Source organism: Sarcophilus harrisii, chromosome 4 (genome assembly GCF_902635505.1).
Source record: "Sarcophilus harrisii chromosome 4, mSarHar1.11, whole genome shotgun sequence".
NCBI classification, from domain to species: domain Eukaryota; kingdom Metazoa; phylum Chordata; class Mammalia; order Dasyuromorphia; family Dasyuridae; genus Sarcophilus; species Sarcophilus harrisii.
In genome coordinates this window covers 436,163,557-436,182,067 of record NC_045429.1, presented here as the reverse complement: position 1 = coordinate 436,182,067, position 18,511 = coordinate 436,163,557, and the positions used below count along the sequence as shown (strand labels likewise).

General features: G+C 39.1%; 1 protein-coding gene across 1 annotated transcript in view; it reads right to left on the bottom strand.

Annotated features, from left to right (window-relative positions):
• The window catches only part of TAOK1 (TAO kinase 1), a 126,367-nt gene extending 108,949 nt beyond the window's left edge, over positions 1–17,418 (bottom strand). The window contains 1 exon segment of the mRNA XM_031967717.1: positions 16,850–17,418. The gene's annotated coding sequence lies outside the window, so the exon portion shown is untranslated.
• Between the last annotated feature and the right edge of the window lie 1,093 nt (positions 17,419–18,511).

Genomic DNA, 18,511 nt, shown 5'->3' with positions numbered 1-18,511 from the left:
TAAAGTAAGAGATTTCTACCTTCAATAGCGCAAAAGTGATGTTTAACCCATGAATGTCAAGTAACACATGAATGGCTCAGGGGAAAAAAAAAGAATCTTGATCAGTCAGTAACAGATTACTGTATAAATAGCTTCTAAAGTAATTACAAAGCCGACAAGAAAACTGTTCTCAGAAAAGAGAGGTTTCCTATCTTGTAGGTTTTTTTACTGGAACAAAAGAAAATTAATCTCATAACTATATAGCCAAATTGATTGCTCAATGCCACAAGGCATGCTCTGTCAATCTATTAAGACTGTATCTTTAAATACAAAGACCAAAAGACAAATAACCAATACTAAGTAAACTATCATAGGAGAAATTAGGGGTCACTGAATTCATATTAAATTTGCTTAGACTTCTAAATTATTGCCTACATTTTTAAGAAATATAAAATAATACTTAATGAAACCAAAACGAACTTTATCTTCTAACAAGACCACAAAACACCCATGGTTTTATGATACAGTTCACTAATCTGAGAGGAAAAGTAATCTTGTAAATATATAAAGTGATTATCCATAATCAGTAACTGCAATCTTCAAAGAAAGAATAAGCTTTTCCACTTTTCTTCATTCTACACTAAAATAATACAAGAAAGCCGATGCTATGAAACAGAAGTTTAGTCCAGAATTCATAAACTTTTCTTTTCTGATAATTTTTTCAGTAATTTCTTTCCTTCTTAATTCTATTTCATTTAATTTACATATTTTAAAAAACTGATTCTGAGGCTTCATCAGACTGCTAAAGGGATCCATGACACAAAATTATTAAAAATGTCTACTACAAAAGATTCTGCAATAAATAAAAATAGAAAACCGAAGTTGTCATTCTTTCAAAAAAAATTGACTATATCCTTGTAATATCATATGAGTATCTTGATAAAAAATAATGGGTAACTTTTTATAGTACAATCTATCTGAAGTTGTTAATTAATCTGATTGTTTTCTATAGTGCTATTAGATAGAAAAAGTTTCCTTTTGTCACAGTTTATATTCATCTCTACCTTTATAATTCAATTTGTTTTTTCTTCCTCAATGGTGACGTGATTTTCCCAATTGCTGAGAAAAGTATGATATAAAAAGGGAAAAAAAATTTAACTTTATTATAATTTTCCAATAGAATTGGTAATTAAAATTCTAGCATTCTAAAAAAGCACTGCATTGTAATGCTTTTTATAGTTTTACATATTGAAACTAACATTTTATAATTGTTTCAAATTGATCATCAAAAAAGAAAGGTTACCACATATTTAATAACAGTTACCACATATTTAATAATAAAATGAAGCATCATTTGGTCAAAAAAAAGGGGGAGGGCAATATAATAACCTTTAGGTTGAAGGCAAATTCCAAACACTCATTTTCTTCCTATTTGCACTACAATTCTTTCATCATTATTTGCTGTTTGTTGTTTAGCTGTATCCAACTCTTGGGAGAAATACTGAAAAGATTTGCCATTTCCTTCTCAGTTCATTTTACAGATGAGGAAACTGCGGCAAATGGGGTTAAGTGCCCAGGATCAACAACTGTTTTGAGATCAGCTGAAAGATAAGTTAGTCTTCCCATCACTCTATTCACTACATCATCTAATTACTCATTATTACTTAGGGAGTTTTCAATTCAGTATCTATTTTGGACATTTTGGTACTTGAGTATGAAGTAAAACCTCATTTCTCCAGCAATATTAGAACACTCACTCTCACACACACACTCACACTCTCTCTCTCTCTCTCTCTCTCTCTCTCTATATATATATATATATATATATATATATATATATATTCATATAAATTGATTCACCAAGTGCTTATTCTTGTAAGCACTAAAACTTCTTTTATTATAATTCTGTTTGGAAAGCTTTCTAATTTCACACATTCTTTTTTGATACTCTGGATTATAAGTGTCAAAGAGGTACTAACCTAAGGAATTTAGGACTGAGGACTGGTTCTCAATTTCCTTAAATGAAGGTCAAAGTTGGGTGAGTTGACCCACGAAACATCATGATAAAGTAGAAAAATTACAGAATCTCAAATTAAGAGATCCTTGTTCAAATGAAGGTTTTGTTAATTATGTGGAGAAGTCATTATCTTTGGATATCAATTTCTTCATATATAAAATTAGAGTTGGGTCAGATCTAGATTAGGAACTGAGAGGATTTGAAGAACGGGTTAGATCTTGTTCAGGCACAGAGAATAGAAGTGACTCTAAGTGGGGAACAAAGCACAGAAGCAGAAATGAGCACAAAAGCAGAAGGTATATTAAGAAGAACCCAAAATAAGATAGAAAAAGGTAAGTTAGAATCAAATTGTAGAAAACCTTAAGAAGCAAATCAGATCTGTAAAGGTCTTTGAAAATTCATACAAAGTAGGCGATAGCATCACTGCAGATACTTAAACAAGGGAATTAGTCCAATGACAGTATGGATCAGAAAATTTTAGCAGTTGTCTAAAATGAGCTTCTCAGAAGCATAAAATAGTTGGGAGGAAAGGCATGGGTTTTATCAAGTATCAAGGGCATAGGTAAAGTCTTAACTTAGCTACTTACTCAGCTCCATCTCAGCACCATATTCTTGCGTAAGCAACATAACCTTTCTGAGACATCTTTAAAATCATTTCTAGAACTTATCAATTATAATTCTAGATTTATTTATAACCATGGTATCACAGTTTTAGAGCTAGAAGGCACTTTAGAAACTAGGGTGATGGGAATGATGTACCAGTAATATGGGATTAGATAGAGAAACCAATTTAGGAGCAGAGATGAGTTTTTAGTTTTGGTGTTTGACATGGCAAGCACAGTTAAAAAGCGACAACCTATACGTAGTTAGATAGCTGGAAATATAAATCTGGAACACATGTAAGAGATCAGAGGCATAGAAAGAATGAGGAGACTTTAGCACATAGATAACAAAAATAAAGATTTTTTAAAATTGGAAAAAAGACACAAGAAAGAGCCTCGAACAAGAACCATAAGCTAGGAATAAAACTAACAGTTCTCAAAGTGAGGTCCCTGAAATGAGACCCTTTCATATGGAATATATGTCAAAATTAATAGCAAAACCCAATAATATTAGGATATAGTATTCTATAGTAAATACTAAAATATTTTAAAATCTCACTAAGTAATACTAAGACATTTGAATTTCTAATCAAGCAATAGAATCCATATAAACAAAAGCACTTGGGGGAGGTAGAGTGAGTATCATCAATTCCTCAAGGGTGTCAAGGAGTCCTGGGACCAAAAAATTTGAGAACCACTGGTCTAGAAGATGGGGAAAAATAAGAACCAAAAAACAAAGGAACGTTCAAACAGATAGATAAATAAGGAAAAGCATATTTCACAAGAGAAGGGTATTACAAGTTAATTGCTAGAGACAAGTTAGAAAGAAAAGGACTAAGATGAACTTTATCCAGAATTGTTCTCCTTACATCTCCTTATTAACTTCTTTTTTCCTAGTCCCAACCATCATACTATGCACACAGAAGAAAATACAGTTAATGAATTAACAAATTGATGATATTGAAGAGGATGGTTTCAATGCAGTACTAATACAGGTAGAAGACAAGGAGACCTTAAGTTTCTTCATGTAAAGAAAGGGCTGTGGGAACTGAAAGTGGATCACAACATAGTATTTTCACCTTTTTTACTGTTGTTTGCTTTTTGTTTTCTTTCTCTTTTCTTTTTGATCTGCTTTTTTTTTTTTTTTTTTTTTTTGGTGCAGCATAATTGTGGAAATACGTATGGACAAACTACACATGTCTAACATCAAATTGTTTGCTGTCTAAAGGAGGAGGTGGGGGAAGGAGGGAGGAAAAATTTGGAATGCAGGGTTTTGCAAGGGTGAATGTTGAAAACTATCTTCGCATATATTTTGAAAATAAAAAGCTATTATTTTTTTTTAAGTTTCTTTGTATAAAAAAAGGGGGAAATAGCCTTAAATTATTAAGAAAGTACTGAGAAATAAAATTTTAGATTTCAATCTTAAAGAATAGAAATTCAAGATGATTATAAATAAGCAATAATTATCCTAAGACTTTTTTTTTTTCAAATTGTTTGGTTTATCAGTACAATATCCAACCAATGAAACTTCAGAATTTGCTTTTTGAACCTTTTTTTTAAAATTAAAGCCTTTTATTTTCAAAATATATACATGAATAATTTTCAACATTCACCCTTACAAAACCTTGTGTTAGTTAATTTTTCCCCTCCCCTTCCGCTACCCCTTCTTTAGATGGCAAGTGATCCAATATATGTTAAACATGAGCAATTCTTCCATACATATTTCCACAAATATCATGCTACACAAGAAAAATCAGATCAAAAAGGAAAAAACAAGAAAGAAAACAAAATGCAAGCAAACTAGAAAAAGAGTGAAAATACTATGTCGTAGTCCATATTTTGAATCTTGTAACACCCTGTAATACTTAAAACAGTTTAGATAGTTTCTTACAACAATATAAAAAGTGTTTCTATTACTACTCTTGAACACAAATTTCATATTAAAACATCTCTTATTCTATGTTATTTCTCTAAATTACTTGGTCTTCATCATAGTAAGATCATCCTTTCATATCTCCTTAATCACCTTTTCATCACTCATCAAAATCTATGACACACACAACCTCAAAAACCTCTCAGCTAAGAATTTTGTCTCCTATTTCAATGAAAAAATGCAGAGTTCTTTCTTCTCATTTCATATTACCCAGAATGCCTTCTGCCATTATCTCTTCCTTCACTTGTCTCATATGATGAGGGAGCCCTTCTAGACAACGCTTATATACAAAATGATACTTCTCTAGATAATCTCCAGAAAATTGTCCTCTCTATGATCACCACTCTCTTCCATCTTCCCCACTGCCTATAAACATCCCCATGTCACCTCATCGTCAAAAAACCCCTCAAATGATCGATCAGTCTATCTCCCCCTAGCAATCTTCCTTATCTCTCCTCCCTTTCTTGGGAAAGTGGCTAGAGAAAATAGTCTACAACCAATGCACCCATTTCCTTTCCTCTTACATGCTTAACTTTCTGCCTTACAATTGAAACTGCTCTCTCCAAAGTTGCCAATGATCTCCAAAGTTCCAAATTTAAGGGGTATTTGCTCCATTCTCATCCTTCTTGACCTCTCTGCAGCCCCTGGCACTGTCAATCACCTCCTTCTCCTTACTCTCTCCTAACCAATGTTTCCCCTAAAAGAGACTATAGACTGTCTTCCTTTTTTATTAGTATGTTCACAGAGCTCTGAATCTAGTAACCATTTAATAAATGATTCGTTCATTTATTCATTCATTCTCTCTATGACAATGTTCCAAGTTCTCATGTCTATCTGATCTTTCCTTTATAGTCTTCCTCCTAACTAGAACTTCCTGCAGCTTGAAGACTAGAATGGGAAAGTTACCTTCCGTTGCTTGTTCCAGCCCTAAAAACAAAGTCCTGAGGGAAAAATGCACTTATAGCCAGGTGAGATTCTGGTCATTTTTCTGATGGTGTCAGTCCTTCATACTCATCACTCACTGTAAGGAGGTTTTATCTACAACACCCTTACACTAACAAGCTCTTTGACAGTCTTGTGGGACAGACAAATAAGTAGCACCTTGAAATTCTCTTCTTTCTAGTTTACCTGATTTTACTTTGATCTAGTTTTCCTACCAGTCTCACCAACCCTTCTGTCATCCTTGAAGAATAAATCTTCATCCAGGGCATACCTACTAACCCCAAAGCTCTATATCCTGGACTTCTTCTCTCCTACTTCTATGCTAGTTCATTTGATCTCATCAATTCCTGTGGCTTCAAGGATTCTCTAGATGCAGATGATTTTCAAGTCTTTATATAATCCCAACATCACTCCTGATCACTATTCTTTAGTCTTCAAATATCTACAAGACATCTTGAACAATTTTATAGACATCTTAAATCGAATATGTCCAAAAAATGAACTGGTTATCTCCATAGTTCTCCCCTTCTTAACTTTTTTATTATTGTCTCCAATACTACCATGCCCTTATCACTTTACCCCTAAACTAATAAATGTCTTCTACTCTCTTTGCCTCAAGTTTCTCCCCACTCCAGTTCATTCTCCATTCAGCTATCATACTGAACTAAATAAAGCAGAAGTCTATGTCACCCCATAACCATTAAATTCATTTCAGTGGCCCCCTAGTGCCCCCAGAATCAAAATATTGTTTGGCTTCTAAAGCTCTTCATAACTTGTTCCTATCCTAGCTTTGCAGGCTTCTTATAGTTTATTGACCTCCCTGTACTATAATTCAGTAACACTCAATTTCCATAGTCCAAGCACTTTCACTGGTTGCCCCACATAAATGGTACTTTTTCTCTTTATTTCCACTTCTTTGGCTTCCTTGGCTTCCTTCAAGTCCCAGCTAAAATCCAACCTACTACAAAAAGTCTTTCCCAATCTCCCTTAACATTAGAGCCTTCCTTCTTGAGATTTTCTTTATCTTATCCATACTTAGTTGTTTGTACACCGTCTCCTCCAAAGCAAGGACTAAGTTTAAGGTCTATTTTTTGGGATAGCTTTGTTTTGCTTTGGATTTTTTTTTTTTGAGGAGTGGGGAGGAGAGGGTTATCTTTATTTGTATCCTCAGCACTTAGCACAGTGCCTGGCACAATACTTACTTATTATAAATGCTTGCTGATGCCTTATGAAAAATTCAACTAGTTTATGGACCATGTACATTTTCAATATTCAAAAGGAAATCACTGATGCAAAATTTAAAAACAAAATATAATACTATGAAGAAGAAATTAAATGAAGGTTTCTGAAATCTAAAACGCCATTGTGATCAAACTTCAAATCTTATTCTGCTCCTGTTCAATGACATGGGATGGCAGCTCTCTAGCACATGAGTGTGAACGTGTGTGTGTGTGTGTGTGTGTGTGTGAGAGAGAGAGAAAGAGAGAGAATGAGAGACAGACATGGAGAGAAAATTATACACTCCCAACTTTCCTATATGATATACTTGGCTAAGGTTTATTTGGAGCACAAATTATTCTAGATCTCATCAATATTAACTTGTCTTATCAATAATGTGGCTTTCCAATGCAAAAGAATTATTATGACATAAAAATTCCCTATTTTTACCTTTACTGTGTGACTCACCACTCCTAGGCTAATCTAGTCTTAGCATTCTATGAAACTATTCCACCCCCCTTCACTTAAGCTGAGTGAAAAACTTGCATTTTAAAAGACTCCTAAATTACAAATATGTTTTATTAAATTTGGATTTTTAAAAATAAAAATATAAAATTTAATTTAAGGTTAGGGTTAGGTTAATATTACATTTTAAAAGATAACATTTTCAAGCCACCTGAAAAACTAATGCTGCATTTTCAAAACTGCTGCATTCTAAAAGAGTAAGTTTTGGGGGAAGCTAGGTGGCACAGTGGATAGAGCACCCAGCCCTGGAGTCAGGAAGACCAGAGTTCAAATCTGGCCTTAAACACTTAAAACTTCCAGCTGTGTGACCTTGGACAAGTCACTTAACCCCAATTGCTTCAGCCAAAAAAAAAAAAAAAAAAAGTTAAGTTTTTGTTTAATGAAAATAAAATCTTGCAGTACTATTTTTCCTCCATTTTCCCAAAATTCAGTTTGTGTATTTCAAAACATCTATCCTTCAAAATAAGTTGTTTATCTAAATTAACAATCATCTGTTCAGAGCCCCAAAATCAAAGTTTCCTCCCCCTCAAAAAGATTACATTCTAGCCTATTTTTTAAACTGTTGCTAGTAGTTTCAATCCTATTTCCTCCTTCCTTTCTATACAAAATTCATTCAAGTCCAGTCAGAAGTGAGTGCACACATATGTTACAGAATATTTATTGACAAGGATAATTTGCAAACCACAACCAGAATAAAAAAATTAATAATAAAATTGATACAAACTGCAAAATAAGTGCCATGCCTGGTTTAGATAGAAAGGACAATCTAATCGTTGCAGGTATAACTAGGTCCCAATAAAGGAGTTAAAAGGGCTTCCAGGTCATTAAGTAGAACCCATAATTCTATAATTCTTTAACTTTTGAAGGGACCTGGACAGGAACCACAGAGCAAAGACGGCAAAGACAGGAGTTTCCATGTGTACCTGCTGATGAAACTGTAGGACTTGAAGTGATTATTAGTACACTGGGATGTCACATATTTATTATTTTATGTTGTATGGGAATCCATCTTTAAAGGCCGAGCATTCAAATCTCAACTCTGTCACTTAATACTTATGTGCCCTGAAACAAAGCCAGTATTTCCATAAGCTTCAGTTCCTTGACAGTTTTAAACTCATCAAACTATGATCACCAGTATCCTGAGACAAGAAGGTATTAGCACTCACAGATACCATTAACAATCAAAATCCAGCAATATTTTAATGATCTTAATGACTCACTTGATTATTACTAAATAAACATCTGTGCCACAGAGATACAAGAACTGAAACTTTTCCTTTGGCTTCCAGGGAATAGAAGCTGGACTTGTGATTTCATTGATACAGGCTCACAAAGATAAAGAATCTACTTCCACCAGTGTGGATCAGCATCTTTGCTGCCACTCAAAATGTTACTTATCTCCAACACAGAAAGAATTTCATTAGTTTATCCAGGGTCACATACCCACTATGAGCCAGAGGTCAGTCTTGAATCCAGGTCCAGATCTCAGAAGGCCTCTCCTATATATTGAAAATGTTCAAAATTCCTATTCACCTTCAACTTTTTTAAGAACTTTGTTAATGACCTTAACAAAAATCAGTAAAAGACTAAAGGAAATTAGTATTGCTGAATCAGGCAAATAAAAAACACTAGTCTATATTCATGATTCATTTTCAGCTACAATCAACTAAAACAGAATGAAATTTTTTAAAGTATACATATTCAAGCAATATCATCCTATATGTATGTATGATAAGGCTTCATTTTGAAGCTGTTGGGAAAAGAATAAAATTAAGATGACCTGGATTCAAATTCTGCTTTAAGCACTTTGTAGCTGAATGACTGGGCAAGAAATTTAACTCCTATGAGACAACTCCAGAATTAACCTATTCTTGAATTCAAGGAGATTGGTGAAAGAAGTTCAAAATCACAGATCCTTCAAACATTTGGTAATATTTTAAATTACAATAAATTCATGGGAAGAACTTTCACATATTCAAATAAACAAATATTTATTATGAAGCTCTCTCTCACCTGTCACTAGCAGACTTTTTAGACTGGTTAGATGATTACTGCTGGGTCCAGCTGGACCAGAGATGGTTTGTGAGGTTCCCTTAAATTTTTAGAATTCTATTAAGTAACTACTGTTCACAGAGCACTGTGCTAAACACTTCAGAAGATACAAAGTTTACATAAATAAGATAGGGTTCCTGTCCTCATTATTCTTACAATCTAGAAGGGGAAAACTACATTGGAAAGATATAAAAGACTCTGGAAACAGAGAAGGAAGATATTTGAATCTGATTTAAAAGATGGGTAGAAATTTAACAGTCAAAACAGGGAACAGTGTGTACAAGCACATGGAAACGGGAAAACTCAGAGAAGGCATGCTCATAAAAGGGATCCAATTTAATCAGAGCTCAGTGGACATGGAAGGAATCATGTGATGTCCACAAGTTCTTCAGGGTTGGGATTTGCTTCAGCTTTGTCATTGTGTACCCAATGACTTGAACATATGGTAGGTGCTTGGTGCCTGCGTTCTGAATGAAAGCATAAAAGAGGCTGTAAAGACATAATGGTGACAGGTTATTCAAGGTTTTGAGTGCCAGGTTTAGGAATCTGAAGGTTACTGTGCAGGCACTAGGTAGCCACTAAAGACTTTTGAAGAGAAGAGGAACACAGCCAGACTTATGTATGAGAAAGGTTAATTTAGGAGTGAAATAAAGAATATACAAGAGGTATGGAGGAGAAAAAAAAAAAAAAAAAGATTACTACCATAGCCCAAAAGCCTAAGAATGAACAGGATCCATACTAGGGTGGTACTAATAAGAAAAAGGAAAATATAGATGACAATTATGAAAACTAGATATGAGACATGAGAAAGAGGGACCGGCCCAAGTTTCCAAACACTGGAAATTGGATAAATGGCAGTGCCCCCAACAAAATAAGGAGGCGAATTTATGGAGAAAGGCAGCACCACTGTCTGCTTAATCCTCTAGGCTTGCGACTGAGAAATTATTCTCAGCTCTTTACTATCTCTCACATTTCATATTCAAGCATCTGCCAAGGCCTTTCAACTTTAACCTTTGCAATGTCTCTACAAGATGCTCTCTTCTCTTCTCTGACATTGCCATCATTGCCTAGTGCAGGTCCTGATCATCTTGCAATAGCTTGCTAGTGAGTCTACCTGCCTCAAATCTCTCTGCATACCAATTCAGCCTCCATTCAGGCACTCAAGTGATTTTCCTAAAGCACAGGTCCAATCATGTCACCCACTTGATAAACTCTAGTGGGTTCCTATCATCTCCAAATCAAATCACAAAATCCTGTTTGGCCTTCAAGGTTCTTCCTAACCTGGACCTCTCCTCTTTTTACACTTCACTCCCCACTAACCATGTACTCTTTTGTGCAGTAACAATGACCTCCTGGCTGTTCCATAAACAAGACACTCCATCCTTCAGCTCCAGACATTTTTTTCCTAACTGTCCCTCATGTCTGGGACACTCTCCTTCCTTCTCTCTGCCTCCTGGCTTCCTTCAAATCCTAGCTTCTAAAGGAAGCCTTTCTCAGTTGCTAATTCAATGCCTTCCCTCTGTTAATTATTTCCTATTTATCCTGAATACAGCTTGCTTTCATGTTCTCTCTCCCATAAGGGAATCCCTTAAGGGCAGGGACTATCTATCTTCTGCCCTTTTTTATATCCTTTGCAGTTAGCACAGTACCTGGCATGTAGTAGATACTTAATACATATGCTTATTGACTGACTACTCTGATACTTAGAAAACTACAGTAATATGGACTTAAGAGTTGGAAGGAACCTTAAAAATCATCTATCTCAATGCCTTCATTTTTAGATGAGGAAACTGAGGCCCAATAAGGTTAAGTGTCTTTTGTACAAGATGATATCACTAGCCAATCAGAATCAGAAATGCTTGACCTGAATTTTCTAAATATACTTTAAAAGAAATTTCCACATACACAATGTCATGTAAGGTCTATCATATAGACAGTGCTTGACCTAGAATTCAAGAAACAAAGAATGGCTGCTATCACCACTCCTCCCTTAACTTTTACATGCCAATGGACCACCACCTGCCCCCTAGACAATGTGATTGCAGAAATGTGGATATGAAATCTGTGTCACCGAAGTGACTCTAGGTGTACACATGTGCTAAGGAAGGGAAAAGAAGAGATTATGGGGGTTGGGGGGAGGGGGAATGGAGCTTTACAAAAGGTTCATAAATAATCTGTGAAAAACGAGGTCTTCGGTAATTTATTTTTGAATGAATGCATAAACTAAATTGTAAAGACAAGATGATGACGACAGTTATTCAAGGCCTTGAAGGAAGAAGACAGATTCTAAGACAGGAGCAGTAAGAGAGCCTCTGACCCCAAAATTGCTCACATACACAATCTGAAATTTTTCACTTGTTATGTTGCCTTAAATTTTATTACTCAAATTATGATCCATTTGGGTTAATAAGGATCCTCTCTTAAAAACACATCTACTTGTGGGGAGACATCTGCTTTCTTCCTAATACTTACTCAAAATCAACTTCATCAAGGGAATGGGCAGTTTTTATAATACTGAGAACAAGGGGAAAGGAAAAGAAAGAAAAAATGGGAATAATAATCCCGATGATCAGCGATAGGAGAGGCCTGGGCTAATGAGAATGTGTTACCAAAGAAGATATCAAGAAATCATCCTATCACTATTATTCTGATGTTACAGTAGAGAAAACTGAAGCTCAGGAAGGTCAATCAGTATCTGAAGCAGGATTTGATCCTAGAAAAAGCAAAAAAAATTGCCTAGCACTAGAAGCCCAGACCTGGGAAAAGAAGTTCTCAGTTTCCAAGTTCTCCTTCCTATTGCAGGTGGACTACTCCCACCTAAAACTCAAAATTAGGATCATTAGTACTAGCACATAACTACAGCACAAGTTAAAAGGGCATTTGTGGACTAGCCTGGAAACCTGTCTACCATGTAACAGTGTTTCTATAGGAATACACAATGAAACTTACAAATGGCATTTTGGAACACAACTCATTCCTGAATTGAGAAAAACCTATTACTGGCTAGTGATAGTCCAGATCCTAGGATTATAAATTTTAAGGGCCAGAAAGAATATGAGAGGTCTAGTCCAATCCTCAACTCAGACCTATAGAGATGAAGTGAGGTGTCCACAGTCATCTATCTCCTGTAGAACCTGGATCTGAATTCAGATCAGCTTTGAAATCCAAAGCTTCCCACTACACTACATTATCCTTAACTAAAGATTTTAGCCTTGAAATGCAACGATGATGAGTATATTTATTAAGTTATAAATATATATATATATATATAATATATAAAAGATAAATTACTTTTAGCAAAAGAAAAATTTCCCTCTATTTCATCTCCAAAGGATAACCTTTAAAAATAAACAAGAAAATGTCATAATGATTAAGTGGTGACATAAGAGTTGCACATACACGTTTTATGCAAAGCATTGTGCTTGGCATGGCAAAAACAGGGCACTCATAAGTGGATGCCCAATCAGATCTCAGAGTGGGTTTCTCTTCTGATGAAAGAACACAGAAGTAAAAAAAGCAGCCTCATTTAAACTCTGTTTCTACCACTTACTACCTGGACATCTTGGGCATCTTAATTTATCTCTCTGGACTTCAGTTTGCTCTTCTGTAAAATGAGAATGTTCCAAAAAGAAAATCAAATTCTAAGGATTCTCAGTATTCTACCCAATCCTCTTCTGTTTGCAATGGATATGGAAGTGCTCATTTTACTTGGTTCAGAATTGCAACTTATGAATAACTTCAGAATAAAAAGTAAAATGGAAAAAAAGTGAGGAAAGAGACCTAGATGACTAAACCTATGCTAGGAGATAGAAATTATAAGTACAAAAGTTGAGAGTCATGAAAAGTACTTCAAAATTGTCATCTCAAATAATGGTATGTTTATGTACATATTTTCATTAAGAGACCCTTAAAAACTCAATTCCTATAATAAAGCTTTGGAATCAAAACAGTTAGTAGGAATTCTAAATTAAAATGCAACTTCACATTCAACATGATGAACTACAATACATTCACTCAACAAGAGCAATGCTATTGAATCATAATGGTCTGTCTATACCTTCTTCACTCAGTCATACTAGTATGGTTCTTAGTTTTATAATAAAGTATGATCACAGATTTATAGCATTAGAGTTGGAAAGGATCTTCAAGGTCACCAAGCTCAGTCTTCTCATTATAAAACCAAAGAACTAAGGCCGCAAATGACTCACCAAGGGCCACTGGGCTAGCAATTCAGCAGAAACCAATCTGTCTGAATCTAGACCTAGGACTCTATTCCATATCTCAGACTTTCCAAAACGGTTACAAGAACTGGAAGGTATATATTTTGATTTCGTATTTTCTGAGGATTCTGTTTAATGAAACACTACAACATTTTCAATTTTGTGCAAGTTGTACTCCATGAACCCTTAACATTTACAGAAAGAATAAAAGATTAGGTTTATTCAAACAACCCTGAACTATGTTACCAAATTAAGCACATGTAAGACCTTTTAACAGTGTCTCATTTCTACAAATTTAAATTTGTGACACTGCCGTGAGTTCTTTTGGGTCACTTATAAAAGAATACTGACAAACAGAGCTATCAAAAAGAGCTCCTGGTTAAATCAAACAAACAAACAAAAAAGAATAAAGCAATCTAGAAATAAAACTTTTCTTAAATCTTTACACATTGTTTATTTTGATACTTTCCCAATTCATTTCAACATAGATTATAACTATGAGGTTTACTAAATATTAATGTTTGGTGAGAATCAATAAATCTTAAAAACGAGTTACATATTCTGTGGCTATTTAAGAGTAGAATTGAGAGGAAACTATGTCTAGCTATTTTCTACAAAAAAGTTGCTTCCTTAACTATAGAAGAGCATTACAATATGGGTCAATGACCTATGTCGTACTTGCCTCAACAGCTATTAAAAACATACACACAACTAAACCCTTTGTCATAACCAACACATATTCACAATTCTTTGTTATATCTATTGTTCTTCCCAAATCCTTATTACAGAAAATACACCCATCATTTTATTTTCATCTCATTTATGCTATAGATATCGATATAAGTCCTCTACCTTGCAATCCTATTTCTAAACCTTCTTTGAGCTTAAAGAACTTAGTGTAAATTTAAAAATAAACCAAACCTTTTGTACATAATTGATATTCCAAACCTTATAAGATAATCTCATGATACACACATTTTGAGATTTCAGTTGATTCTTACAGTTTCTTCCATCTACACAACATGAGAATTATAACTGAATTAGAGTTTGATAACAGAATGCCAAAAAATTAAGTCATTAAAAGGGAATTCTGAGAAAAGAAGCAGTTGTGAAGAACAGGAAGTGATGTACGTTGCCATTTTGTTCATGAACTATGTAAGAACATAAGACCTATAGTCCTTCTAGCTTCATTTGTCTTTTACAGAAACATTAAAGGTTATGCTGTAGATATTCCTTTAAATAGTTTTTCCCTATCTGAAACTTTCCTGAACCTATTCATTCATATTTTCAGTCTCTACCATGTTTTGTGCAAAGAGTCTGCTCTTTGCATTACAGCAAAGGGTACAAGAGAAAGCTGACTTGGACAATGATATCAAAAAATCAGGAAAGAGATACTAATAATAATTAATTATTTTTGGCCTTCAAAATCAGTAGCCAAACCAACTAAATGCAAAGAGTAGCAAATTCAATAGAGCTAGGGGATGGAGGCATTTGATGCAACATATACTGACTAAATAAAATGAGGATCGTTCTGTCCAACAAGTTGGCATCTGACTACAACCTGGTTACTAACAACTTTACTAACATCCTGATATTTCATTACCTTAAAACAAGCTTTCCCACTGCAAAACACAATACACATAGAGATATTTAAAATACCACAAATTTTTCTGGTCGCGAACACATGCAAGATAATACCACTAACTATAAGTAGCATTTTAGAAAACTTAAAAGTAAAAAATTCCCAGGCTTAAAAATACTTGAAACAAGCTAAAAACATCACGTTGCTATTAAAATAATACAAATAAATTTGTATATTAACAATTTACTAACTCCTTAATATTCAGCAGTTTTTGAAGTGGGGTACAATATGTGTTTACTCTTCTTGAAATGCTATTTTTCAAATATCCTAGCCCTTAATGGTCAAAAGATATGAAAATATCAAAAATAGCAACACTTTTGAGTCTGGAGGAAAGATGATGAACAATAACATTTAAGACTAATCATTATTAATCAATGAAGCTTTCTTGCCAAGAGAAGTTTTTAAGAAAGTTAATTTTGACTTAAAAAAAAAAAAAAACAGTCTAGTCTTTGGAGGGCAATATACATCAGGAGGCCAACCAACAAGTGTTACTGAAAATCAGATTAGGAGATAGTTTGTTTTTTTGAAAATAATAAGCAAAAAGAAAAAGGAGGTAATTCAACCTTTTGACTGGAATAAAGCAGACCATACTGAGTATTTTAGACAAACTGACATGCAAATGCTATTCCTAATAACTGGCAATCACAGCAGAAACAAAATTTCAGACGTGGATTACTGTTATGTAAATTTCCCCATCTTTACAGATTTTACAGACTCAAGTTACCCCCCCCCCCCAAAAAAAAAAAGAAAGAAAAAGAAAGAAAAAAATCTCCAGGATGGAACAAATGCCCAACATGTTACAAGTCACCCTGTAATCTAAAGTCTTGGTGAATTTCTGTTAACTACAATAAAGTCGGCCATCCTTGCTGGGGGGAGGAAAGGACCCAGCTGTCTCATTCGAATTTATGCCTCAAATCCAACCTGCTCCCAAAGACGTCAATCTTCGACTAAAAACAATAAATACGAGACAAACAGCAGGACAGCCCGGATCCGGGGGCCCGGCCTGGCCAGCCCGCAGTCCCTGCTCGGGAGCCCCATCCCGGGCACTTCCTCAGGGCAGATCTAGGGGAAAGGGTGTGCGGGGCGGGAGGGGTGAGGGGGACACCCGGGCATCGATTAGAAGGCAGGAGTAACCTCTCCCAGGGAAGCGCCATTACCTCCTCTGCCAGCTCCCCCTCCCTTCAGTGGAGACTCGGGTCTGTGTATGGAGAAGCAGCCTAGGACTTCTGCAGCATTGCAGCACAGAGAATGGGGTGGGGGGGTGGGGGAGACAGCTCTCTGCTCCCCCTCCAAAAGAGGGGTGCAGCCCCTGGGGAATGGGGGAGGGAAACGAACTGGCTTCGGATCCAGGCGATCCGAAGCCTTCTCCCTCGCTGCCGACACCCGGGCAGCGACTGAGGAGGCAGGGGAGGGGAGCACAAGGGGGAAAGGGCCCCGAAGCCTCCAGCCGGGGGGAGGGAGAGCTCGACCCCGACCCCCGGAGGGGGACACACCTTCATTAAGACATCCCAAAGCCACCAGCCGGGGAGAAGGGGAGGGCAGAGCCGGGTGCACCCCCCACCCAGGCCGGCCTGGCTTCCTAGCCCCCTCCTCTCCCAAGCCGCGGCGACCCTCTCCTCGGCGTGGCTTTGCTCCCTCCCCCTCCGGGGCGAGGCCCGAGGGGAGAGGGGGGTTCAGGCCGGTCCCAGCCCCCCGCCCGGGCCCCGCAGGCGCGCTTACCCTCTCGGCGACAGGCCAGGCCCGGCCCGGGGCGGGGCGGGGCGGGGTGCGGTGGGCAGCCGCAGCCCCCCGGAGCCGATCCGCTCCGCTCTGCCGGACGAGGAGGTGAGGACGACGACGACGACGAGCAGAAGGAGGGGGCCAGGCGAGCCACCGCCCCCCCTCCGGCGCCCCCGCCAGTCGCCCAGCCCGAGCTCTGCGACAAGGGGCGGGCCGGAGGGGGCCGCGGCGGCGGGGCCCGGCCCGGCCCGGGAGGCGCCCGCCCTCAGCACTGCCGGGCTCCGCAAAGATGGCGCGGGAGGCGCGGGGAGCCGGGGCCGGGCCGGGCCGGGCTGGGCCGCGCCGAGGAGGCCCGGCCGCCTCAGTGGCCGCCACCGGCCCAGGGGGCGCTCACAAAGGGACCCGAGGCCGCGGGCACCGGGCGGGGTCGGGCTGCGGGGCGGCGAGGCCGACGGGCTCGCGGGCACCTCACGCTCTGCGCCCGGGACCGAGGCGGGCGGGGGCTGAGAAGGGGCCGGGGCCGGGCCGGGCCGGGGCGGGCTCGCGCGCCCCCTCCTCGCTTCGGGCGGCGGCGGCGGCTGCGCCGGCGGGCTCGCGCGCTCCCTCGCGCTCTCGCTCGCTCGCTCGCTCGCTCGCCGCCTCCCTCCCTCCCTTCCCTTCTCTCCTCTCTCTCTCGGTCTCTTTCCCTGTGTCCCAGAGCCCTGAAGCCACAGAGCCCGGGTGCTGCCCAGGCTTCCCCCCCCCCCCCCCCCTCCACCTCCCCGACACCACTCCCCTCCTCCCTCCTCCTCCTCCTCCTCCTCCTCCCGTGCCTCCCCCTCCTCCCCCTCCCCGGCAGTCACCCCAGAGGCCGCTCTCGCGAGATTTCCAGGCTGCCCGTCTGGGCCTGGCGCGACACATAACACACCCTCGCGCTCTCCCATGCTCACACACTGTTACACACACACTAACACACGCGCACACACGCGCAAACCGAGGCGCGCGGAGGCCGCAGTCACTCGGTCTGCCGGCCGCCCCCTGGCAGCGCCGGCCCCCCCATCCCCCACAGTCCTAGTCCCACCTCGGAGAAACAAGCAGGTGCCTCTCGCCCGCCCGAGCGCTCACAACCCACCCGGGACAGGAGTGGGCCCGAGGAGCCGCTGTCACACGGCGGCCCATCTCTGTCCGAGCGCCCGCTACCCTCCGTGGGCGCGCCGCCCTGACGGGCCCCAGGCCTGGAGACTGTGCGACTGCCTCCCCCCGTTCCCGTGCCCACCCCCACTCACCGTCTACCTCCTGCCCTGCCCCGCACACATTAAGCGCCTAATAAATGCTTACTGATTGGTTGGCTGATGACCGCCTGCTCCCACTCCACTCCCACGGCCAGAGAGAACCAAAGGGTTAGACCTTGAGGAGGGGGTCAAAAGCGGGGAAACTACAAGTGTGGGGGAAGGGACGAGGAGAAGGACTTGCTACTATCTCCTCCCAGGACAGGAAAGTGGCCCCTCCCCCACTTCCTTGTCTTCAGGGCAATGGACAGGCTCCCAAATAGTCCCAACCTCTTCCAATCTTGATTGTTTCTTAGAGAAATTGCGACGGATGCACCTCCCCCTCCCCCCCCCAAAAAAAAAAAAAGATTGGAGCTTGACAGTCCCCTCTACTCAGATAAGCTAGAAATTCAGG